The sequence below is a fragment of the Hermetia illucens genome, chromosome 4 (assembly GCF_905115235.1).
Source record: "Hermetia illucens chromosome 4, iHerIll2.2.curated.20191125, whole genome shotgun sequence".
Lineage (NCBI taxonomy): Eukaryota > Metazoa > Arthropoda > Insecta > Diptera > Stratiomyidae > Hermetia > Hermetia illucens.
The window spans coordinates 115,932,558-115,959,351 of record NC_051852.1 but is presented as its reverse complement, the minus strand read 5'-3'; the positions used below and the strand labels follow the sequence as shown (position 1 = coordinate 115,959,351).

Genomic DNA, 26,794 nt, shown 5'->3' with positions numbered 1-26,794 from the left:
TAGGAAGCAAGCGGCAACGTCGTCCTATGGTTTAAAGCTGTGCCACTCAGGAAAGAAGAGAAGCAATTGAAGGAACTATGCTGGTCAAAATTATCACGAATGAAACAGTTCAGGGGGCTTCTCATCATCATCAACGGCATCCGATCTAGGCCTGCCTTAATAAGGAACTGCAGACATCCCGGTATTGCGGCGAAGGCCACTACGTCGCTATTCCGAACACCCGTCTGGCGTCCTAGTCTATGCAACTGCTTAAGGATCACACTGCGAGTACTTACAGATCACTACAAGCTAAACTACCATATAGAGAAGCTGAAATTCTCTGCTTACATCGTCTCAGACATACGAGTACATATTTTGGGAGAACATGCGGTACTTGTGCAAAGTAGGAAAATACACCTGGGAGAATACCTGACATTAAACTCAGCCAGTATCTATTAAAGTAGAACAATCTTGCACCAAAATTCCCCCACTTAAGCAAAATCTTTCATTCCTGAAGCGAGTAGCTTTTGGTCTCCGACTTGTTTTTACTTTTCTGTATTTATATGAAATGCAACAAACACCCAAAACAGTCTGAATATTTGTACACGTTTGGAAGTATCATCATCAACGGCGCAACAACCGGTATGCGGTCTAGGCCTGCCTTAATAAGGAACTCCCTAAAATCTGCCTGGCATCCTGACCTACGCCATCGCTCCATTTCAGGCAGGGTCTGCCTCGTTTTCTTTTTCTACCATAGATATTGCCCTTATAGACTTTCCGAGCTAGATCATCTTTATCCATACGGATTAAGTGACCCGCCCACCGTAACCTATTGAGTCGGATTTTATCCACAACCGGACGGTCATGGTATCGCTCATAGATTTCGTCCAAAAATTCTTGGGAGGATTCTTCTCTCGAACGTGGCCAAGAGTTCGCAATTCTTCTTGCTAAGAACCCAAGTCTCCGAGGAATACATGAGAACTGGCTAGATCATTGTCTTGTACAGTAAGAGCTTTGACCCTATAGTGAGACGTTTCGAGCGGAACAGTTTTTGTAAGCTGAAATAGGCTGTGTTGGCTGACGAAAACCGTGCGCGGATTTCATCATCGTAGCTGTTATCGGTTGTGATTTTCGACCTTAGATAGGAGAAATTATCAACGGTCTCAAAGTTGTAGTCTCCTATCTTTATTCTTCCCGTTTGACCAGTACGATTTGATGTTGTTGGTTGGTTGATTTTCGGTGCTGACGTTGCTACCATATATTTTGTTTTGCCTTCATTGATGTGCAGCACAAGATCTCGCGCCGCCATTATGTCGATATCGTCAGCATAGGCAAGTATGTCGTCAATCAATTGTTGAGGAGTGTATGAGAAAAATTGCTTAACAACTGGTGTAGAAGAATAGCTTGGGTAATTGAAGAAAGGTAACTCAATTGTGTCTGGTTTTATTTAAGAATAATTCATTTAATGACTTTCACGCTTTAGAGATATTGATTCGATGCTAAATGAAAATTTAAAGCAGGCGAACCGAATCATAAGGAAATTTAACATGATTATACATATATTATCTCCAGTTTCCTTATACGCTTACGTAGGTTTTCATCCATGCGCTAACCAAATAGCAAGAGTTTGCTCGGAAGTTAGTCATCCTAACTGTGGATGTCTCTATACACTAACGTTTCAATATCTTCCGATTCCACACAGTGCACATTCACTAAACAATAAAGTGCGAAAAGAATAACCGAAATTCCGTCAAATTCATGGAAATAAGATACAGAAAGATACGAATTAATATAAAGAAGTAAATGGATATAAATTATGCATACAAGCAATTTGCATCTGTGTATTGTGTTCTGTGTTATGCTGAAATACAATCGCGTGGAGACACCACATGGGATATGTATGATATATGACCTTCAGGCTCCAGTTTCATAACCAACCACGAACTGAGCAAAATGGGGTTTTCAGACCTCATTCAACCATTTCCTTGCATAGCTTCCTACATCACGATATATAATCTTCGATGGAATTGTTACAATCCATGTATGAAGATACACACTATACATTGAACCCATTATTGATATATCAACCGCTACCAACTTGAGCCGATATAAAACGCAAAATATTTTCATTACTCAACAATTGTACGTTATTACAAACTGATGGACAAAGCGTTCACTCATTAATTCAAAACAAAATTAATCCATATTTACAGATTGAATTGATTTCTTATAAGATCTAAGAAACGGTCTCGTGGTATCAATCATATAAAAGATATGACTTCCATAGAAATCACACTAAAACGATTGACTGGGATTTCATTCACCGATTGCACTGATTTTGGCGATTCCGCTCCATATTTGATACAGTACGCATTTCAAATTTTCTAATACGTTAAGCTCGTGGAGATATATAGCAAAAGAAGACAAAAGTTCTCTGGCCTTTTGTAGGATTAAGATAAATAGCTCAAATGACGTCAACACATAGACAAAAGTAATTAAATCACTAGAAGCCTCGTTTCACCTAATCGATAGATAACCTACCGGAATTCAACTTTAGTACGACATTTATTGGTTGGTTAAAGAGAAGATGATTATTATCTGAATGCTTGAAGCTAATGAAACAGCTCCATTTTTTGCGTATATCCCACAACTACTTTAAAATTAATCTTATTAATCGCCAATGTTATCCAGTAGCTCTTAGAGTCGGTATTAAAATAATATACAACGATTTTGGAGAAATAGATACAATCTATAACCAGGCCCGAAAATCTTAAAGAAAAGTAAATAATCGTCTTCCGAGAAAAGAGCTGACTGGAAATTTTATTAAAGAGATAATAACACCGAAAGCATGTCGGGACTATGACACCAAAACTGATCTTTTCGATCACGATGATTTGTGTGCCCAGAAAAAGTAGAGCCCTCTCGCTTGCTTAGATTCTTCCCATATGGTGGAAGATTTTATATCCTTTCGGGCGAATGCCAGTTAGTTTCCATATTTGAACTGGCTGGATTGGAAGATCTCGGGGAATTTATCCCCATCTATCTACCCTAACACTTGCTTATAAAAAGACATGAAGTGCTAAAATTAACGTCTCCTACCAAACGACAGGAAAGGCCATCGACGTCGCTATTGAATTGCGGACAAAAATAATGTTAGGCCAATTACCACTACTCCGGTACTATCCGATTTTGATCAGTGGCAAAGGAGCCCTAACAAAAAATTCTGATAACATTTTTTGACCAAGGAAGTCACGCCAACAGTACGGTTTTACAGCTGACTTTACTATTAATCTATAATATTTCTACTGATATTTCTTGTAATGTAAAAGGAGAAACAATTTCCATTTTCAAATTCAGGAAGATATGTTGACAAGGAAAAAATCTCCGACATCAGACTAATAAGCAAGACTCAAAGAAGGTAATCAATTAATATATTATACATTTTGGAGTAAATCCGACGCTCATGGAGAATCTCGAGGGAAAAAATGAAATCTGGTCAGAAAACTACTTAAAATTCATTACCATGCTAAAATCAAAGAGGGGTGATTTCGACCTTTAGGCACCACAATAACCAGGAGTATGGCTTTATCTTATGAAGTTGTTTCGCTACAATCTGTGGCGACCACTTCAGCAGATTCGCGTAGGCAGCGGATGAAGTGGACAGAGGAAATGAATCTCTTTATCACCTGCCTCTACTATAGAATAACAACGCAGGGGCAAGAACAAAATGTTTTTGCCCCTAGTTCCGCCAAGATTCGTCGAACGTTTTCCGCAATACGTGTACGTGACTGTGCAGCGGGTTACAGACCGGTACCGCTTTATTAAGCGTCATCAGGAAGCGTGTTCGACTTGGAGCCATCACGAAAACTGGAGACCAAGAGTCGATGAAAGCAGAGGGTGGCCACATCAACAACGTTACGACGCACTACGAGCGACATTACTAGGCTGACTCAAATCGGCACTGGCATTGTCAGCAAACAGATGAAAAATAAAATAGAGAGAGTTTACCGGAACTATACTATCCCCGGTGAGACATCCATAGGTGTAACTCTGACCACACTCAAGCACAAACTTTCAGTCGTATGCAATCGGTATCATCTGCAGAGCAACAGAGCGTCCAAATAGTGCAATTTTCGGTAACAGAGGCAAAGGAATATTAGGGTGAACTTTCGGAATTACCCGTCTGGTATGCTGAGTGGATTGGAGCTGACGACACCCGCGATGTCACTATCCCGAGCATAAATTTTGCTATTGTTACCGAGGAAGAGGTTCGACGAGCCATAAACAGCTCCAAAAACCGAAGAAACCCTCGTCTGGACGGAGTGCAGGATTTTTGATGCAAAAAGTTCACCATACACGGGTCACTGGTCGACCAGAGGAATTTCCACCCTTCTTCATTACCGGTTTACCTACCTTGTCCCTAAAAAGGACACATGCAAGACTTCGCAGTCATAAGACCGATTACTTACTTACCAACTCCCTACAAGTTCATAATCCGAGCAACTCATAATCGACTCGGTAGTTATAAGACAGGCAACTGGAGGCCAAAGAAATATATTTAGTTGCTATATCAATTATGCTAAGGCTGTTGACAGCGTCCCGAACACTTGGTCAATTGATGTCCATGTCGCATTGATCTGAAACTGATAAAGTTCTAGGCGGTAGTCATGGACAGGTGGCATAACACTTTGTTTGTGCGTTCATCTGAGCCCATCCGCACACGGAGGGAAATCTTCCAGGGGGATTCGTTGAGTTCCCTTTAGTGTTATATTTCACTGAACCCGCTGAATGATACAAAATACGAGCCGGCTCACTTGATATGCTTAGATGACATCAAGTTGTATGCTGGTACTGATGATCTTATCTTAGAAGTCTATTGCACATAGTCAACATATTCAGTCATGACTTCAGATAGAATTTGCTCTAAATAAGTATCGAATCGAAACAAAACGGATTTGGAAAACATCCAGCTTCGAAGATGGGCTATTCCAAATGCATCACCCAAATTCTGCCGTGAGCGAATGAATGACAGGGTGTGGTTAATGCTGCGGCAGAACATCACATTCAAGCAAACTCATTATGCGCTTATTTTTACGGAAGGAAACAGTGTTTGTACGACACCTCACGGCCTGACTCCACTTAACTTCGGAAAGTCAATTTCCTATCCTCAGAGTAAGGCAAAGTCAGGCCAAAGGCGAATCTATGAAGGGAAGTCGAAGGCAATGCATAGCAAATACATGAATTGCATCCGGCAGCCGTTTGTCGATTTCTACATGGCTGTGTGTTGGGAAGCTCCTTGGTGAGACGGAGGAATTCATATGCGCCATTCAGGATAGCGTAGTCACCACTCGGGCTTATAAAAACCATTTTAGACATGTTGGAGCAGACCACACGCGGTCAATACATTGTCTAATATGTCAATATATTGATTAATATATTGACCATCTGCAGATATCGGTGATTGATATCGGTATTTTGAAAACGACATGAAATATCGACCAAATTTATATTTTTTGAAATACAATGCACGGAGTATTGTCAATTGGTAGGGATATTGGCGATATTGTCTCCTATCGTGTCCAGTGTCCTCCGTGGTCGAGGGCAAAATTTTCCTCGATTTAACAAAAGTAATGAGCCTACGTCATATGAGATCAGCATGTAGCAAGTGATTCGAGTAGCCAGGGGGGAATGAAACCTAATGTGACCAGTTCGTCGACCCGTTCGTTTCCCTGTATATCTTTTAACCCAGATGAGAGAAACCTTGAACGATTCGATTATATTGATCAGTTCATCCCTATAAGCTATCATCTTGGAAGATGTCTCCATAAACTCTAAAATTTTATTGGCGACTTTACGGTTAGCCAAAATAACTGTATTTCGCTGTCTGGTCACATGTCAACCGCCGACAAGCCCCCCTTTAATTGTAACCCCCGCTCTAACTGCACAGCCAATTTTCAACCTGTCCGTGAAAAATAATCAAGCCCAATGATATGATTCCAGGCCCGGAGTTTTTCCTAGGATTCGGTCTAGAAACTACCAGAATTTAATAAAATTATGTCTGCCTGAACTGAATATCTCGGATTTTCAAGACTTTTATGTGTTACAAAATAGCATTGAATTAGAGCTAATTTCTAATGAAGAGACAGAGCTTTTGCCCAAGTTTTTTAATTAATCAATCATGTTGACAAAATTTCAGCTGGATCATTTGAAGATAATTTCAAAAATCACTTTCAGTGTTTCATGCAATTTTATTCAATAAGTTTTCTTAGCCCATCTGGTACATTCGTCATTATGTCGCTCCTTGAAGCCGCAATATTGTGATAAAGCCCTCCATTTGCTCATTTTCGTTTTGCTTAAAAGAACGATTTGGGAACCTGAACAAATATTGATATACCGTTTGACAATTTTATTATCGTTAATTGATCAAAATATTTACCGTCATTAGTCTACTCTATCCGAGCCTTAAAGAGCTATTGATCCACTACTATCATTCCCTTCTTAAAATTTCTCGAATATTACCTGGAGATATCGCAATTGACACTTTAAACCTGAAGCGACTTCAGTCATCCCCAATTAAATAGCTAAACACTTACTATATGCTGGTCTCTAATATCAAATGTCAAGTATGTAAAAATAATGTTGAATTTTGAGCTAAACTAGCTAAGCAAAGCTCTTCACCCTTACGAGTAGATCAATATTCCCTCTGATTTGTGGTGGATTACACTATGAAGATACGAGAGATTAAAATTGGTAAAAGCTATGAGGTCATCATAAAACTCTGGATTCAAAGAAGGATACTTCCCTCGGTTAGAACAGAGTGAAAGACCATCTGTAACAGCTCTGATGCAATAAAGCTGGTCGCTTAGTATATAAAGGTTTAGTATTCATCTTATGTGAACAACTTTCTATGCATGTTTTTCCATATATGTAGCTAAAAATTCAAAATTGTCCTCATATATTTCCAAGCTGCAAAACATATACATTACATATTGATGCAAACATATATATGTATACACGAACTCCGCGCGCAAATAGATTCACCGCCATGTTTTTACTAATCACGGAAATCATTTCTATGGTGTGATCTATAATAATAAAATTTCAAAGATCGTTTTTGAAAAAAAATGGTATATTCTAAGGTATTTTAAATTTCAACCAAATTTAAACGCGCTGAAAAGCCCGCGCCATTGTGTGTGACGTCATAAGTCGCGCCAAAAAACTTCAGCGAACCGGCACCTGACAATGAGCAACTGCCACCTTAAATTGTGAAAATTAATTTCACTCGTGAAATGTCATGAAGGACGGTGAAATATTGTTTCATGCCTTCCTGCACAAATAATTTCGCAAAAACGCCGCTGAAAGCTTTTTTTTTTAAAGTTCCTTGTGCACCTGTGTTCGGGCATTATTTCCGCCAAAGTCGCGTAAGCATCGTCCTTGCACGTAAGCTGCACTTCCCTCACTGCATTGTCTCTATAACTTTTATGCTGACACATGTAAATCACACAAAATGGAAGATATATTTGCAGCCATCGATGGAGACAGATATTAATCAACCTTACAACACTATTATTCTGATTAGTATAATTAATATACGGTAAACAATATATTGAACTTTCAGTTTTGTCACCTTTTTTTGGGACGTTGTACTTACCAGAATTTGGTATACAGCTTGTTACCATTACTGCCGAAACGTAAGATAAATTGAAGGATTGTTCTTCCACGCAACAATTCTGTAAATAAGATTCAAATTCCGCCATGACGTCACATAAAGTGCGGTTCACAGATCACATATTCTCACCAAATTTCGTGACAATAGCTCCAGCCGTTTCAGAGTAAATTTTATGTGACAGACGGCCAGACAGACAAACAAATGAACAGGCAGATTTTGAGCCGATTTTAGTAAGATTTTATTTCAGACAAAACCTTAAAAAGTAGATCTGACTAAAGAGGAAGCCAACTTTAAAAAAATTGGATGAAATAGCAACGAACGTCTCAAATCCAAAATTTCCGAGCGTTGTTTGCCCGGCCGACCTCGCAGTCGAGGAGCACGTACTAAAGCCCGACCGAAACAGTCAAGGCTTAATGCGTTAGATAGCTAGGTAACGGTTTGTTGAAGTGGTTTACATTTTAATGAAGAAATTTCGGACTGAAAAAAGTAACAGTAAAATATGCCAGCCGGTTCCAAAAGCAGTTCTACAAAAGTCAGTCAAGGAATAGAAGAAAGTTGTATTGCATATTATATCTTTCTCTTATTCCTTAGCATTTTTCATTCGGAACGGAAACGAAAAATAATTTCTGAAAAGAAGAGATTTCCTGGAAAAAGTGTGGCTTTAGGCATCCTTCCCCTAAATTTATGACAGGATACTCCAGACTATTTTCCGAGGATTCAAACAAGTCGCCTCCAACAAATAACATACAATACAGTAAAAATGTCACCCCTCACAATTTGGAAAGTCAAAAAGCAAGCTCTCACTTAGCTAGATGTCAAAACGCACACAATTCATCTTGATCCTACTCAGATTCCTCTCATGCTTTCATCGAACAATTTAATGATAGATACCAACATGCTATACCTCTTCCGCCCCATTACCATTATCACAATAAAACAGCGCGAACGCTACAATAAAAACAAAGAAAATTACAACTTCCACCAAGAACCTCAATTCCATCATCGACAGATGTGTTTCGATGATATATGCAAACATGTGGATGATAATCATCATCTTTCTAAGCAGTTTAAAATTACAAACGATCAAAATCCCATTTTTACCCCCAAAAGTGCGATATTTCCATCTCCGTTGCATTCCCCTTTCCTCCAACGACCCTCGTTGCTCTTTTTAGCTAAAAAATCTTAAATTAATGGCTTGAATCGTTCCATGCACATTACGAGCTGGAACTTTCTTAGGTACCTATCTACTATGTATTATCCATGCTGGCATGTTATATAAAGACTTCGTCGTCTATTCTTTCAGTTTGGTCTTGACCTTCAAAATTCCGGTTCCGCACTAACATGGGAACTACTCGCATTCGCATTTTGTGATACGATCCAAAAGCGGCATGTGCAAATCGCATACAAATATAAACTTAGAAACGAGGTATCGTCGTGTTTTTATGACTTTACGTCCTCTGCATTATAAGAAGTCTGCCATGTTCCCCACCTTTCAATTAAGACTGAATCTTTTTGCGGAGACGGCACGTTTAGATGATTCTTGGAGAGAAATTCTAATTGCATCAGAACTTTGAAACAGTAGAAGTAAAAAATAAAATTCCAGTGTAGAAGGTGGAATTGACAGGTTGTCCTGGCACATAATGTTTACAGAGACAATCGAAAAATGTCTCATATAATTTTCATTTCAACGAGAACAAAGTCATTAAGGGATAATTTTGCGAGCAAGGATTTTGAGGAGTCTAATGACCCCCAGACTGGGAGCAAAGATTATTAGTTTAGTTTCCATTTGGCTTCAATCCATTTGGTCAAGATTCAACACAAACTAGCTCTGTCGGACTCTGTTGTTAACTACAATTCCTCCTAGATTTTACCTCGATACAGCTTGCAACGTTTTTGCTCCCACATTTCGCTCTCATAATAGCTACTAGATTCTTCGGGATGCTCCCTGGGTAGAGTTTTCTCAAATTTTGCCCATTGATCCATTATCCGCAAAGTATTGGTATGGTCAATATAGCAGGATCCAAAGCGAAAGCAGCCTGCTCTTTGCTGATCAACCTTTCGAGGAGTTCTTTGATGGGTACCAGAATTATTTGAGTTATTACCTTTCAATGGCAGGGAGCACGCAACTGCAAACCCCTTCTTCAGAATCTTTATGATCATTTCTTTCTCCTTCGCAAAATTTTCAAAAAAGGGAAAGAAATAGTTCTATAGAAGCTGTCCGGTGACTTTTCCGACGTCGAACGGTGCATAAGTTGATCACAAAAGTTGGACACAAATAATAACATAACTTAAATTATTTTTTACATCTTCCAGGTAAGTTTCCTCAATCTTTTTTCTAGCTACAATGCCATTTACTGCTTTAAAAGTGCCTTGAAAGCAGCTATTGCCCTGCCAGTTCGACGAACCAAAAACAGCTCGAAGAACTGGATCTGGTGCAGAATTTCTGATATAAAAAATTGACCAGTTTATACTCTCGATTGGCACATGGCATAAATCAAGGAGCAGAAGGGCTGCCCTTGCCGGGTCAATGGGATGCAACCTGGTAATTGTATGACAAGCAGCTAGACGTCAAAGAAATCTCTTTAGTTGCTATATCGATTATGCCATGGCTTTCGACAGCGTACCGCATACCTGGCTAATCGATATCCTACGTCTGTATCGCATTGATCCGAAACTAATAAATTTTATGGCGACAGTCATGGAAGGGTATAAGCCATCCGCAGAGGTTATCACGGGCCGCATGCCGGACATAGTATTGGTGACCCCCTCATCCAAGCTATGACCGAAACAGACTTCTTCAAGTATCTGGGAATTCTGCAAGGAGTTCATGCTCTAGTTGGTGATCTGAAGAATGCTCTACTGTCCGAATTGCTGCGACATGTAAAGCTCGTACAGAAACCGCATCTCTCGACAAAGAATAAATTGAATAAAAAGCGATCTTGAAAACGTCCAGCGGCGGATACGAACAACTATGTCCAAATTCCGAATGCATCCTTCTAGCTCTGCCGTTGACCGGATGAACCTCGTGATATCGGAGGCAGGGGCGTGGTTGACGTGGCGGCACAACATCATCGCCAAGTCGATTCGCTGCGCGCTTACAGCAAAAAGCAGACGAATCCCTTACATGCAACTGTTTGTAAGGCAGACTGTGGACCGACTCCATCTAACTTGAAGAATCGATCTTTCAAACCTCTGAATGGGGTGAAGTCAGATCAAGAGGGGATTCACGAATTGAAGTCCAAGGCAATGCAACGGTATACACCTGAATTGTCTTTGGCAGCCATTTGTCGATTTGCATTTTCCAAACAGATGGCTGTGTGCTGGGGAACTCTTTGCTGAGCCGGACATGGATTCAAGTGTGCCATTTAGGACGGCTTTGTCTCCACCCGAGTTTATAAAAAGCTCATAATCCTATAGTGTACCGTAACGGTCTTCAATGAAGTGCTCTAACACACTACAAAGCCCTGATCCAATTGGATTGTTGTGGCAACGATTATTATTAATGGAAGAACGGGTTTAGAACGACTAGTTCACAATGTGTGGTTCCGCATTAGACACGTTGGATCATCTCATTTATGGCTGCACTGTAATGGCACCAGTTTATCGATATGAGCCGCAACCAGTACTTGATAGTGCTATTTACAGCACTTATTGGGACCGGCAAGTTCTCACTGATCGCCACGTACCACACAACACTCTTAACGTGCTGTTAGTTGACAAGACGGGTCGCTCCGCATATATTATTGATGTTGCTATCCCCCATAGTAACAACATTGAACGGAAATACGTGGAGCCACAAACTCGGGAAATCAAAAAAAATTTGGCGTCTCGAGAAAGTGGTTGCAGTTTCCATAATATTGTCAGCTACAAGTGTTGTACCTAAATGCCTCACGGCTTCCCTTGATGTCCTGGGACTCTCGCAAAGTCTGATTCAAAACATGCAGCAGTACACCATTTTCCATATGTGTCCAACGTTGCGGGGACGGATTATCCCATTAACCTACCACCGGCCACCGCCACCAGCGCCCCTTTATCTTTTAACTAGGTAGGATCGTCCGAGCCTAAATGCTTGGCATTTGCCGAACGATACGCTGAACTTCAAAGGATTTGTATGGATCCGAGCATGTTTCATTCGCCCCCACTTGCAAAAATTATTAGAACTTTTCAAAAAAGTCCAGTGATGACGGCTTTACGGTTTCTTACTAGGGAAGAGGCAAATCGTCAGACGCTGCCTCACCTCTGCCCTGGGAGCAGCGTGACCGTAATGGCTCGCAGATGTTGAATGCTCCTTTATAAATTCGTAGAACACGACATGACTACTAATAAATATTAGTATAGTAATAATATTGAGCGCAAATCCGCCTTATTGACCAGAGCTTGGCCAGAGCTGAAATATTCGTCTTGAGAATGATGGAGTCCTAAGTCCGCATCAACTTAATTGGTCCGGTCCAGCATTAAGTTGATGCGGACTTAGGACCCCTGCCCCTGCCAAAAAAACGAGAAGAAACTATGCATTAATGTGGATGAGGAACTACAGTGTTACGATCAATATACTACCAGACAAAAATTAAGATTACCAACAAAATTATGCAAAGTTATGAGCAATATGTGCACCTAGATTTATCAACCCTCTTCCACCGCAAGAATAAAGGAATGACAAGCCTGCAAGTCGTAATCTGAACGCTGCAGATCTGAAAGGAATCGTGTATTGCTTATATAAGCATATTTAAATGGGCATTCGTCCCATTTGTACCCAGTTCATAATGTTTATGCATTTAGTTTGTGAGACCATTTCACTTTAGTATGATAGGGACAATTATAGTCTTAGAATGCAAGAAAATTGCACAAAAGTGACAACTTGACCTGATATAGCTCTGTTAGTAATAGTGCGATTTCCACAAATTGGTAGGTAGGTTTCTAAGTAAAATACTAATAATAAATACGGCAATATACTATTATTAACTTTATTTTAACAGTTAACGGTATGGAGAATATTTTAAGGGCAAGATACCACGTGCGTAGACTACAATAGTCCTTTTCAAATATTTTGGTTGGATAGTTTGTGAGAACGGGTCTTCCAAGTAACTAACCGTTTTCGGACCCCGCACTCCTTTACAGCCAATGCCAAAATTACTACTTTGTACTAGTCGAGACCTTTAATTTGATACCCCACATGACTATATTCGATGAGAAAAAATTGTACATCCCTATTTTCCATGCATGGGGACTCCCCTTCCCCCCTTTCGGAACTATGTTACACACTGCATGCGAGAGGTCCCACCTTTCTACAAAATTTCTTATCAATGGGGTAACCGTTTCTGAGATAATAGGTGAGAGATAGTTGGCTTTGTTTTACACAAAACCTTAAAAATATTCGGCCTGAAAACTGTCAAACTATTTCATAATGTCATCACTACAAGGAACCTGTAAATTTTTAGTTGTAGAGTATCCTAATATATATATGTGTATGCATGAAAGTATATATTATTGCAGTTTTATGATTTTAGAATTGACTTTGTGGGATTCAACTCAGAAAAATAGTAATATACCATTTTTAATCTTATTGAATGGAAATCGGGATGGAGAGTATTTTAAAGTATCATCGAAGTTTTTTTCTGAATTTTCGATTGGGTGACTTCTGAGAATAAGGCTTTGATTTAAAGGTCCACATTGCAATTACTCAGTCCTGTTTCCCCGTCCTCTCTCAGTGGGCCTAATAGTATGTAATTCCCCTTAAGCGTATGAGTGAAGTTTGACAGTGCCAACATTTCCACCAAATCTAGTGTCAATAGCTACACTCGTTTCCAAATTAATCGTGTGTGACAAACACAGAGGCAGTAAAACCGTTTGTTTTGCACAAAACCTTGAAAGCAGATACCACAGTAGATCTACTATAGGCAGTACCCTTACAAAAATGACCCCACTTGCAAATGTGCTTGCAGAAGCTTATCTGTACAGATCAGAGACGCTAAACAGGGAAAAGGCATAATCTTCGTCAAATCGTATTGGTAAGAGAGAGATCGGTGAGCTTCTGCTATTCTGGTACTACGGCGTGCTCACCCATATAGAAAAAAGTTGTTTCACGTATTCACTTATACATAAGCAAAAACTTGCCAATCTCACCAATACATTGGCAAGTCCGGGCGGTATGTCAAACACAGCTGATCGGGTTTTCGGTACATCTCGCTCATGCTCAAGGGCAAAACAATTTGAAATCGTGTGTACTCGCACTGATTTCCCCCCTTGAGGGGCAAGGGGGAGTGAGGTAGCTGTCTAGTATCTAACTGTGGCAGATACCAGTAATATATTTCAAGAAAATGACTGAAAGTTTTTTTTCATTGGCGTACGTTGCAGCGTCTAAAAACTAAGTTAGCATACTTTTGAAATCGAGGTACAAAACACGGAAGGGATATCCATATATTGTAAGCCATTCGTCGACTAAACTTATTAGGATGATTATAATTCCCAGCACTGAGCAAGAGGACAAGTTGTTCCCGAGATATCGGTATTTGCAAAATAAAAACTGCTACTAGCGACGGAGACAGAAGCCACACCACAAACTGCTTTGCGTTTAAGTTCTATAACTCTGACTTTAAGTCAAGATAGTGGTTTTATGCCAAGATAAAGGCGCCTAGTTAACCAAGTACCTTTAACACATAAAAGTAAGACCAATTATTTTCACCAATAGACAATATAAGCATCTAGAACGGCAACAATGCAACCTACTACTCTTGTGAGATACTGTAAACTTTTTCTGCATTCTACCTTTAATAACCAGCATTCAGTAGTTCGTATTCCTTAAACCCGAAAATGGAAAAAAGTAACAGGATACGAAAACACATCTGAACATATCTTCTGTCTGGTTCCTAAGCAGACGTTTGTCTGTATATCGCCAGCATGCACATGTTGGTCAAGAGGAAGTTACGAAAATTTGCATTCAAACTTGCCCGTTGCATAATTTTGCAATGCCGTGAGAACCCAGCCAGAAATTTATTTAATGGAGGAAGATGATGGCCCCGACTGGGGGTTTTTGGTTTTCACTTCGTTGTATCTGAGAAATGAAATATTGTGCAATTAGGTAACTTAATTCTGGAATAATCGCTTGGCGTGTGCGGAGTCATGAATGATAGTGTTTGGTTGTATTTGATGATTGTTGCGAGCATGCTTTTTGAAATATATTGGGAACAGGCGTCTGCAGGAGTATCTGCATTCAGAGAAAATATGAGAATTAATGAAAGTATCACCCGTCCAAATGTAGACTCCTACTGAACGCCTTTTTTCCTTCAAGTCGCTTGTATACAACCTCGTCGTATGTCATGAAAACGGCAAAATGACACCACGGAAAACACGAAAATGCTGATCGGATGGAGTAATCATTTATTATATAATGGTGGCACACCTAACACTTCGAATACTGACCATACAGGCATAGGTCCGTAGCATGCAACTGGTAAGAAAGCAGCACACTCTGTTATAAGTAAGGCCGATCGGGACATAGAATTAATAGAATGGTGAGAAAGATAGCTCCCTTTCTTCCACTTCTAGTCGTCAGATATCACACAACGTTCGAACGTTTAGGGGAAAATAGGAGTTAGTCCGCAGCTTTGGAAGATCCAAACAACTCCCTTCAACATTTAGCGATATTTTGGAGTTGCGATACAATGTGATTGTCGAGAATTTGAACGCAGGCGTCAATTTATTTCATGAAAGTGGCTACGATTGGATATATATGTCCATTTTATGGAAACCGCCATCATTGACCAAAAGCAGAAACCATATTATTGGTAAAGGTAAGCGTTACTACAAGCGTCATCCAGCCAAGGCCATCTGGGCATTTGCTGAAAATGCCTCTGGAGCCACACAGCACATGCTGCCGTGAATTTGCCGCTAAAATAGGGTCGACATTGAAGTAACCAGTTTCGTCATTCGCGTATTTTGGCATCATCGGAATTTACAAAATTTTCCAAGAATTAAGGCGATTCTGAAGCCGCAATAACGTTTTGAAAACATCACTCAATCAGATTATGGCTACGCTTGGCAAATCTTTAATCATTTTCATCATGTCCTGGGGCTTTTTTTGGATCGCTGGAGGGGAGGAGTGACTCAAATATATTTCTAGCGCCGGAATCCTGTATTTTTGCTATTCTTTCCATGTTTGGCTTTTGGCGAAAATAAGTTGGATCTCTAACTAGCTTTGTACTGTCGCTCTTGAAATATATATATATATGTTAAAAACAAAAAAATTGTAGTTTGGAGAAAGCTACTCCTTGTCTATGAATGTTGGATCTCGTTATGTAATTGAAGTATTGGCTGCATCTTGTTTTCTTGCTGCGAGGTAGAGGTAGAGGACCAATACTTCATTAAAAACCGCGAGATTTTGTCCACATCAGTTTCAATTTTTAGCATTACTTTTGCTGTTGAATGATTACTAATATACGCCCTTAATTTGAGTCAGTTAGTCAATTGGTTATTAACAAATCACTGGAGGAAGGTACGTAGAAACAATTTAAGTTCCTTCTGATAGCGCAGTCGATCGGGTCGTTTCAGTTCGTTAGAAGTAAGAAATTTTAAATTTTAGTGGAGAAAATACTGCAGATATTGTTATTTCGTCTATCCATTCTGTCAGACTGATATGGCGTGAAAATGAGTTTCACAATACTCCTCCAAATAACAACGTGTGATTCTAAATTTTATCATTATCCAACCTTATGCTTTGCGGTCAGGATAATTCATTTGTGAAAGCAATATCCAGGAATTATAAACTTATTTTTTGTGTCAGATATTGGGCCGGAAGTTCTGAATCTTCAGTTGGATATTGGATGAACTTCGATGAAATGGGTTCCAAAAGCATCTAATAGAAACACTTAAGTTGAATCGACTGCAAACCTTCAACGGGTTTTTGACATGCTATAAACTCGGTGATAATTTTCTCCACTCCGTTGTTACTGGTACCCAAGTTGCCCAATACACGCCTGAAACCAACAGACAGTATCAACAATGGCTTCAGACCTTTTCACTCTCCGGCAAAAAAAAATTTAAAACAATAATTTCAGCTAAAAAAAATCATGGCATCCGTGTTTTGAGATCAAAGAGGCATATTTTTCATTGAGTTCATTGACTCAAGGGGGAGAATATCAACGGGGCACGATACTTTGACCCACTAAAAAAATGAAAAGGTGATTCAATTAAAAAAAAGCGGAGAGGGGAGGGGGCATGCCAACAAAGTCGCCCTGACGCACGACAATGCCGGATTTCACAAGACCAATGCCACGAAGAAATTCCCGGACTCGTTTGAATGGGACATTTTGGAACGCCCTCCGCACTGTTCTAACTTGGCGCCTTCAAATTACCATTTGATTAGTTCCCTGAAGGTGCACATGAGGATAAAGAGGGAAATGGAAAAGTGGCCGCACAAGTGAGGTGAAGACTTTTTCACAACAAACATCAAAATTGATCCCCTGCCTCATCGCCTCCATCGAAAGGGATGGCGAAAAATATATATCTAAGTTATATTGTCGTGACTTTTCTTTCGGTAGGCTATTACTTTCCTCTTCTTTAAAAATTTTGCTGAGTTTGGCGAATCTATTGCTGCTCTTACCACCTTCATTTGGCATTTTAAATTTTAATAGTTGGTTGTTCTACTAGTTGATTGTGGGCTCCAAACTGTTTTGATTTATTAACTTGGCTCAATGTCGTTTGCCTTGGAGAAAAATTATATGATTGATTTTGTATCCAAAAAAATTATTCTCCAATCAATCAGGGCTCATAATTTCAGACATTTTTGCTTGATGTACGTAAATTAAAACAGCATGACATTCTTTCCCAGTAGGATTCAAGGTCAATATAGGAAAGAAGCAACCGTTTTGTATTTGCAGAAAGTAACTTGAATGTATTCTGGTTATCAAAGCGAAGCGAATCAACTTTTACTATCGCTGGCAATTATCATCACAAAATTAAAAATTGATTTGTTGCTTAAAACAAATATGCGTTTAAATTAATTTAAGGGGGTTTTCCTATGTGACGATTTTCAGAACTAGATTCTCTCTTTAATATATATTTTAAAAAGCAGAATATGTTCGGAGTATATTGCAGAAATTTGAAATCGAAATTCACAATATTTACCAAAGTACAGCAAATAGAAAAGCACGGGTCATGTTCACATGCTTACTAAACTTTAACACGACAACTAAAATTTTGTTGCACTGACCGGACTGAAATTTTTACGTTATTCTACATATCAGCAGTTCTGGTCGATTATGCATTTTGGTTAATAACTTCTCATTTTTATGGCGTATTTTCTATTAAAGAAAAGATGTAATTTTTTAAAAATATTTTTTTATTTACGGTAGTAAGTAACGTAAAATTACAATCGAGGTTTAAGCCATAAAAGTAAGTATAAAAAATAGGAAGACGTTTGAACTTTTGGTTTCGAATTACACATGAAGATGTGTATGCCTCCCACCTTTTTGAAAGGAGTCCTCTTTGTCCGCAAAAAAATAAGCACAAACGATTATCAAATTCATTAATTAAACGCTAAGTCAATAATCCATGAAAGATCATAAAAATGACATTACTTTTTAAGGCAAGAAAAAAATTCCAGAAAAAGGTTGAAATATGGGGCATGACAAAGGAAAACCCCCTTAAATTAACTGATGGGAATTCCATTAATTTGGTGAAAAATTGGGAATGCATATGTCATTCACTTGGGCTTAAAAGCTTAGCGAACATCACAAGCAATTGCTACAAGGACTGCAAGTCATCTGGCCTTCAATAATGCATTTACGTCAATCAATTGTTCACTTGTGCATAAGGAAACTACGTTATATTTAACTCCCAGCACGTCGTCATATCTCCACAGCTTTCTTTATCGATTTAGCAGTTTACACCAATTTTAAAATATATAATTAACCATTTACTGGGAGCAGCTATCTTAGAAGCAGATACAGCCTCTCAGACATTCAATAAATCATAAAATGATGATTAAATAAAGGAACTAAAAACAATTGGATTTAACTTTTAATGTTGCAGGAAATTTCTAGCCTCTTCGCTTGCAATCAATGAAAAAAAACAATTGAATGAGATTTAGAGCCAAGTAATTAGCAGTTTTTCTGCAAATCATAAATCAAAGATTTGCTTGATTAGTTCCAAATGCTTCGGCTACTTTTGTGGGTTTTTATTTGTAGATAAAGGAATTTTCCTTTGTTACAGTTGCAAATAATGATGGCATAAAAATATCAATATTGACGCGAAGGGTTATGTGTGCTAGTATATGTTTATTAATAGTTTTATTCAACGGAAAATTTTGAAATGAATTTCAAGCGGCAAGAGTTCTGAAGCTGCAATTGTAAAAGGGAAGTAGAGAATGCTGAAGTTTTTTTCCGATTCATCACTTAAAGATATTCTATTGTTTCAATACCCGTGGAACAAATTACGAAACCACATGTTGAGAAACCAAGAGGCGTTAATAGGCACGCTTTAGCCAAAATTATCTAGAGTGCTATCAAAAATCGGCAACTTGTACAAAGATCTTAGTTTTTCGCGGATTCTTTTTGAATGTTTTTTGTTCAGCAAGATTTATTTTAGCATTTTCGACTATATTTATACGAATACTATTAAGTACAAACCGAAGCTTCCGTACTTGGACTGATTATCATTTGTAAAAGCCTGAGAATTCCAAAACCCCTTTTACATGGAACAATGAGGCCTCCGTAATCGGAATCGTAACACCTAACGTCCGTGATTTTCGTGGACCCGCATCACTAGATTAAAAAACGTACCAACAGAAACGCATGCCATCACTTTTATGTAAACGTTTTATTCCCAATCATATAATTATAGCAGATGTCACAATTGAGTTCTGGGAATTAGTTATAACTAGGAAACAGGCAATACTTCATCCGTCGTAAACATATATATGTATGTCTAAAGAGAGAGGACGCGTTGTGATCCAATTTTTAGGTAAACTTGTTGAAAACCCTCCATAAATTTTCCGAAAGAGGCAGATGGTATACGAAAACGAGACAATATCGAAAACGGACATCTTTGAATTGACGAAGTAGTTCAAGAAGGAGCGTGATTCGGGAAATGATGATCCACGTAAAAAAGAAGCACTCGTGTGTTGTTTGGCAAGTTAAAAGTCAACAAGGAAGCCGCTGGCAAAATGTGACAACAAAATTTGAATATGCGAAAGATTTGCGCAAGGTAATACCAAAACTTCTCACCTATAAACAGAAGCAGATGCGAGAATTCAAGATGACAACAGAGGCCGGATAAGTGTGGCCAACAAAGCAGTGGGTGGAAAAGGGTGGAAGGCGACCAACGAAAGCGAGGATGTGCAAGTCGCGGTTGAAGGCAATGTTAATCGTTTTTTTTTCAAAATCCGCGGCATCGTTCATCGTGAATATGTTCTTATTAGCCAGACAGTGACTGGATAGTCCTATGTTATGGTCCTGAAGTGACGGCAACGCGCCGACCTATTCTTCGTTCATTGTGCACGGATGTGTAAATTGCACAAAGTCATCGGTATGGGAAATGTCTAGGACCCAAGACGGAAGTACTGTACTGATGGAAATGCGGTGAAACTGGGAATAAAGCTAACTATAGCTGATTCGCAGCATGTAAAGGAATGGAAATTAGAAGCGAAGCTGCTAAAACCAATCAAACCATCGAGCTTTCTCGAGTCAAGAAAACGGCGGCACAATTATCGCAAAATTTCACCAGTTCCGACATCTATCATATCCAAACCACTAAGAGGTCACTCCCTATAACAGGCCAACCTGTCCTCATTTCAACATCTACAGTATTCAAACAGGGGTTGAACTCCTTGACCGAACAAATGAGCAGCGGCAATTCGCTTCTATTAAATTGAACATGAATCTACACAATTAAGTCATAACTTTCAGTTCTTCATGCCTTGTCTCACATGTCCAACTACGGAGCTACCAGGTGCTCTGAGGGGCAGCAAACCTGTCGGCCAGATCAAAACCGAGTGGCCGAGGGGAACCTCCATGTAGGTGCGCCGGGAGACACTGTATATTCACTATGGTTTGCTGGACGTGACGCAGTCGTCGAATGCTTTCGAATGCTTCAAGGCTCAATAAGGGCCATCAGACCCGAGTCTGCACGGGGACTTATCTGAAATGGTTTTAGGTCACGAAACCTCACCAGGGGTATACTGGTACCATGGGAACCGGGATAGCCCCTGAATTCACATGTCTTAGGACAATTCCTGATTCATGTACGTTCGGCTGGATTATAGCGGTGGGAGTTTCATGGGAGTTGTGACTACGTCTAAGCAGACAGAGACTTTCTGGTCTCAAACGTGGTGTTGCGTTTCAACACGGGTGACGTACTCCTTAGTTCGGTAGAGATTAGGCAGGTCTTGCATCCACCAGTATGAATGTAGCGAGTCTTTGACTCTGGTCACCAAATCAATCCACGGCCTAAGAAGACCATGAGATTAGCTCAACTCGACAGGTGCTCACTTCCGGCATCCAACGGAGGGATTTATTTATTTAGTTTCATAAGTTCATTAATAATGTTCACTTAGATGTATGAGATTGCAGGTACGTCAACTCATTATTTTATGGTCACTATTCAGTCAACTACGATCAAGACTTCGTTTTTCGTTCTGTATGTGGAACTTGTCCGGATAGCTGAGTGGTTAGAGCGCAAGGCTGTCGTACGGAAGGTCGCGGTTCAAATCTCACTGGTGGCAGTGGAATTTGTATCGTGATTTGACGTCGGATACCAGTCGACTCAGCTGTGAATGAGTACCTGAGTCAAATCAGGGTAATAATCTCGGGCGAGCGCAATGCTGACCACATTGCCTCCTAGTGTACCGTTACGGTCTTGAATGAAGTGCTCTAACACACTTCAAGGCCCTGATCCAATATGGATTGTTGCGCCAACGATTATTATTATTATGTGGAACTTGGGTGATCCATCTTCGCCCGTCCCAACAGTTTATATTCCTTGCATAATTAGGCATCTGTTGTATAAGAAGGAACGGTATCCCTTGATGTTGCCACATACATTTTTTTAGTGGACATTTTTTTTCAAGGAAAGGTACTAACAATATTTAAGTGCATGTAGCTAATATCGGGCATGTAACTACAAGGTGACGCAAAAGCTTCTAGACCCCTTATGTCAAAAAAATTCCTGAAAGAATATATCGGGAAAAAAATCAGCATGTCAATTTTTTCATACTTGTTGGCCTCTGCTTAAGAGGAACTCAAAACAGATATTTCATCAGCAAGATATCGTCTGTCAAATATATTTGCGGTTTTAGTCATTATTTTATGAAATTTCTGAACGCGAGTCGAGTTGAAATTCAAAGAATGCATCGATTGGACTCCAGCAAGGATCACATCTCTAAAGTACTGGAGGACCACTATAACACCGTGATAAAATAGTTTTTTTCCCAGAAAGTGGAAAAAAATAAACTAGACTTAAAGAGTTGCACTAATGCAAGTGAGATGTTGACCACCAACCTAATTCTTGAAATCAAAACCAATAAAGTGCCAAAAAAAAAGAAAGTGAAAATATGGAGAATAAGAAGAAAAGCTAGCGTCTGTCGCCACTTTCCCCAGAACCGAAAAAGAATCCGAATATCGGCTAAAAATAAGGATTAAACACATCGAAAAATGATCTTCACAACCACCTGAAGAACGTTGTCATTGATAGTCAAAATTGTCAAAATTGGAACCACTGGTTCGAAAATGAATATAAGCTAGCTGATGCTCAAGGATTGAAACAGCGAATCAATGCCTGACGAACGGCAATGAAGCATTATCTGTTCCATACATAAAAAGAGGGATATCATGCAGTCGAGTAATTATAGAGGTCTCGCCTATAAGATATTCTCCGCTATTCTGCAAGACCGACTAGCTCCATAACACCAGGACTTCATCGGTCCACACCAAAGAGATTTCACTCCAGGTAAATTTTCAATAAATCAGATTTTCTCTGTGCGGCAAGTGATGAAAAAACTGGTGGAATATAGCCAACAATTGCACCATCTTTTCACCAACTACAGGGAAAATATGATAGCATAGCCAGGGTAAAACTGTACACGGTCATGAGAGAACTCGCTATCCTAACCAAATAGGTAAGACTTATAGACTGACCCTCACCAATGTGCGAGGCCAGAGAAAACAACAGAATCACTCTCGAGACCATTTAACATCCACAATGGTTTAAGAGCCTGCCCTATCATGCATCCTTTTTAACCGTACGTCCGTACGTCAGCACAAAAAAAGGAAAGAAACAACAATGAAGCAACATTATCAGTTGGCACTGGCCAAATGATAACAATAAAGATAGGAGATTACAACTTTAAGACCGTTGATAATTTTTCCTATCTAGTGTCAAAAATCACAACACATAACAGGTACGACGACGAAATCCGCGCATGGTTGTTGGCAACCAAAATCACTAATTTCAGCTTACAAAAACCTCTCACCACATTGCCAAAGCTCTTACTATACAAGACAAATGATTTTGCTCCTCGGAAACTTAGGTTTTTACAGAAAAAAATAGGAACTCTTAGCCGCGTTTAAGGGGAGAAACCTTCGTAGAATTTTTGACGATAAATTAAACCCGGATCAATAGGCTGTGGTGGCCTGTTCACTTAATCCGCCTGAGTGAGGATGATCCAGCCCAGAAAATCTATAAGGGCAATATCTATGACAGAAAAAGAGGACGGGGCAGATTCTGCTTCAAATGGAGCGATATCGTAGGCCAAGACACCAAATAGTTTTTAGGGGTATCAATCCAAGAAGTGTAGGATACCTGGAGCTCCTTAAGCTCGCCATCCACGTTCAGTTCGACATGAAGGATACGCCTGAAGAATCCGCATTTAAACGGCGGCCGTAACGTGGATGGGATGCATTTGGCCTGTCCGTTTTGACTGATCGCTCGCGCTCGCCCGAGATTATTACCCTGATTTGACTCAGGTACTTATTCACAGTTGAGTGGACTAGTATCCTACATCTGCGCCCTGCAAGAAATCCGATGGTCTGATACCAAAAGCTACGACTTAGAAGGCAAACGCTGTAAAAATGGCTGTAAACTTCTCTGTTTTGAAAGCCCACATACTTAATAAGGTTTTGGCATTGCCATTTCAGCGGGTTTCCGTGATGCCTTTAAAGAAGTCGAACGTTTTGATGATCGGTTGATGAAGCTCACCATTATATCGGTTGATGGCACTATTCACTTCTTTGCCACGTATGCATCACAGACAAGTCGACATGATGCCGAGAAGGATGCCTTCTGCCAACTGCCTGCTGATGAGTGTATCATCATTGCAGGCGACCTTAATGGTCATGTGCGTAAAAAGACAGACGGTAACAAGTGCCATGAGGAAAGGGGTTTAGAGCGTGCAATGAAGTTGGCGAGCGTATAATCGATTTTGCGGACACCCATGACCTTGTAATTATGAATATATTGTAATGACCGTATTCGCGAAATCGTTGAAATAACCGTGAATCAAGCCGGATTTGTCAAGAACTGCGCAACTACTGACGCAGTACACGCTGCACGGTTATTAATGGAGAAGCACATCTGTTATGCTCAGCAACAACACTTTGTACCAAAAGAACTCGTGCACTGGGTTCAAATGCTCTACCACGATCCCAAAAGTAAAGTTCGAAGTTTAGCGGGTGTATCAAAACCGTTTCGTGTCTCTGTTGGTGTCCAACAAGGAAGCACTTCCTCACAACTCCTCTCCGTTCGCGATTGCATACAGATCAGTCTTTTGATAGAAACAAATGGCGAAACTGATCATGACGAGCCGACTCAGCCTGTAAACCGGGCAAACGCGGAAGAAAAATAAAAAGATAGAATGCCCGCCGTCGCCTGAGCTTTTCCAGGATGGATACAACTGCATCGGACAATCAAGGAGGACAATGAGAACGAGCGACTCTTCGGAAGGAGCAATCACGGGAAAAACTGACTACATGACTGACTAATTTTGTACAAAATACGGTCTAGAAACTTTTCCGACTCCGGTCGCAGTAAAAACGTATATTTGTTTTTATACGCTTATGGACCCATGCAAATATTGATATGTCGTTACTTTTTGAACAACCTTCTAATAGGTGTCGTTAGTCTTCTGGAAAAGAAAAACATAAATAACTCGATTCGAATATGAAATATATCTTTCCTTGTAAATACGTTCAATCCGCTTAAATGCAATCAATTGTGGCGTCAAGATTTTTTGTATTTAACCGATTCGACGTGGATTGAAGAAGAATTAACGAATTTATTATATTGGACAAGAAAATTAAAATACAAAATTGTGTCGTTATTTCAAAAGTGAACAATGAAATTATTCATGTTTCTATGAAAGAGAAAATGTTCGGTTGTTTTCTTGATAATGGCCACCTCCCCGCTCTCGTCTTCAGTTATTTCGGTGTTGCATGGCACCACTTTTGCTACAGTTCTCTCATAAGTAATCTCTCCACACCACTCAACACTTGCATTGCACAGAGAGTATTCTCCTAACTCATTTTCCGCAATTGACTTCTTCATGGGCAAAGGCAGTAAGTTCTGGAAGGCTTCCATTATTCAAATCGACGAAGTTTTGTAGCTTTTAAGATACTAAGAGCTGTTTTCGTACAAGGTATATCTGGTAATATGTTTTATGATTCCTTAATCAGGTGGCTGAATCAAGCTGGTTGTATTTGGAGACAAAAGAAACTATTCTAAAACTGATAAATGTTATATTTATTTTTTGGCAGTTTGCGTTGTCCACTATAAACAAATGAATTATAATATGGTACTATGACCGTCTACCTCTAAAGGAGTAAGATTCTTTTGCACTTCCGATCGTAAAGATATGCGTCTCAGGCCCATTAGAACCCCACATAAAAAGCAACGTTAGATTCATCCGCGTTGTAGATGCAACCGCTTTTGTATTCTGCTTTTAAGAAAGGCCGAACATGCACCTTGGTTAGCCTTAGCTACTTAACTGTTAGTTTTATGAAAAAAAACAACTCTCCATCCGGCCCCCCGGTCTCGAAACCATCAACATTTGAGTGGACTTGATTGCAAATCAGACCTTTAAAAATACTAATCACAGCGATGCGACCATTTGCCAATAAATTAATACCTACATAGATTTGAATAAGTAATCGCGCAGAGCAGAAATCCGAAAAGCAACAACAAATCAGTAAATAAATGAAAAAGATGTGCATATTTGTGCAGCATGAGGCTGCTATCATTTGTTCAACAAAGTAACTTGAATTTGTACATATTTAATGGCATCTAAACACATCGCGTGCTCCTAATTCACCTAAAATTTCTTTTGCATATAAGTATCCTGTATTTATACCTGTTGCAATTATCAACCAGATTCAAGAACAAATTTGAGAGAAAAGGCATGTGACTTAAAGAATGCGCGCACTTAAAAAGAATTTGCGGTTATGCGTGCTACATTTGAGTTCTACTATATCTTGTTCATCTTAACATCAAACATTCGCATGCACACGGGAAACAGGATGAAGATGTATAACCAAAACGCCATCCCATCGCGAACTTTTAATCAGAATTCTTTTCCTTGCAATGTCAAATCCGAATCAAATGATTCTCTCATTGTTTTCCTTAACTACTCAATTCTTCTCCGCGTTGCTCCTCTTTCAAAATTCGCTGGCATTATTTATCACCCAAAATTTTTTATTTAGAATAGATAACACCAAACAAAACCCATGGCGGTGATTTTGTAACCCACTTTTGTCATTCTACACACACTTTCCTCACGCTGTGTATATAAACGTCTGACGAGCAACACCAGCCACCATGGCTTGCGGCACCTGCGACCTGTGGCAGAGTGTGGTGAAGTGTCAGTGGCACCGAGCGACGTCGCGATGACAGCTCGCCATAACCTCACTCAAAGAAGTTTTCACGGCGAAAGCTTGAGAATTTCTCTCGGTCACAGCCTGCACGGCGCAGCTGGCAGCTGATGCGAGCAATCACCCGCGGTTAAAAATAGCTTCTGATCGTTGTCCCCATTTCGCCCGGTCGGCCTTTCATCGGCCACAGCTCGAGCGCTCGGTGCCGTGGAAACACCGAATATCCCACGAAGACAGAATAAACAAAAATATTTGAGAATCTGGACCGCACGCACTGCGCCGAATGCCAGCGACC

At 39.7% G+C, this 26,794-nt stretch overlaps 1 protein-coding gene across 1 annotated transcript in view; it reads right to left on the bottom strand.

Moving 5' to 3' along the window:
• LOC119653831 (protein ultraspiracle) overlaps positions 1–26,794 on the bottom strand; it is a 214,683-nt gene that overhangs the window by 187,185 nt on the left and 704 nt on the right. The gene's annotated exons all lie outside the window — the stretch shown is intronic.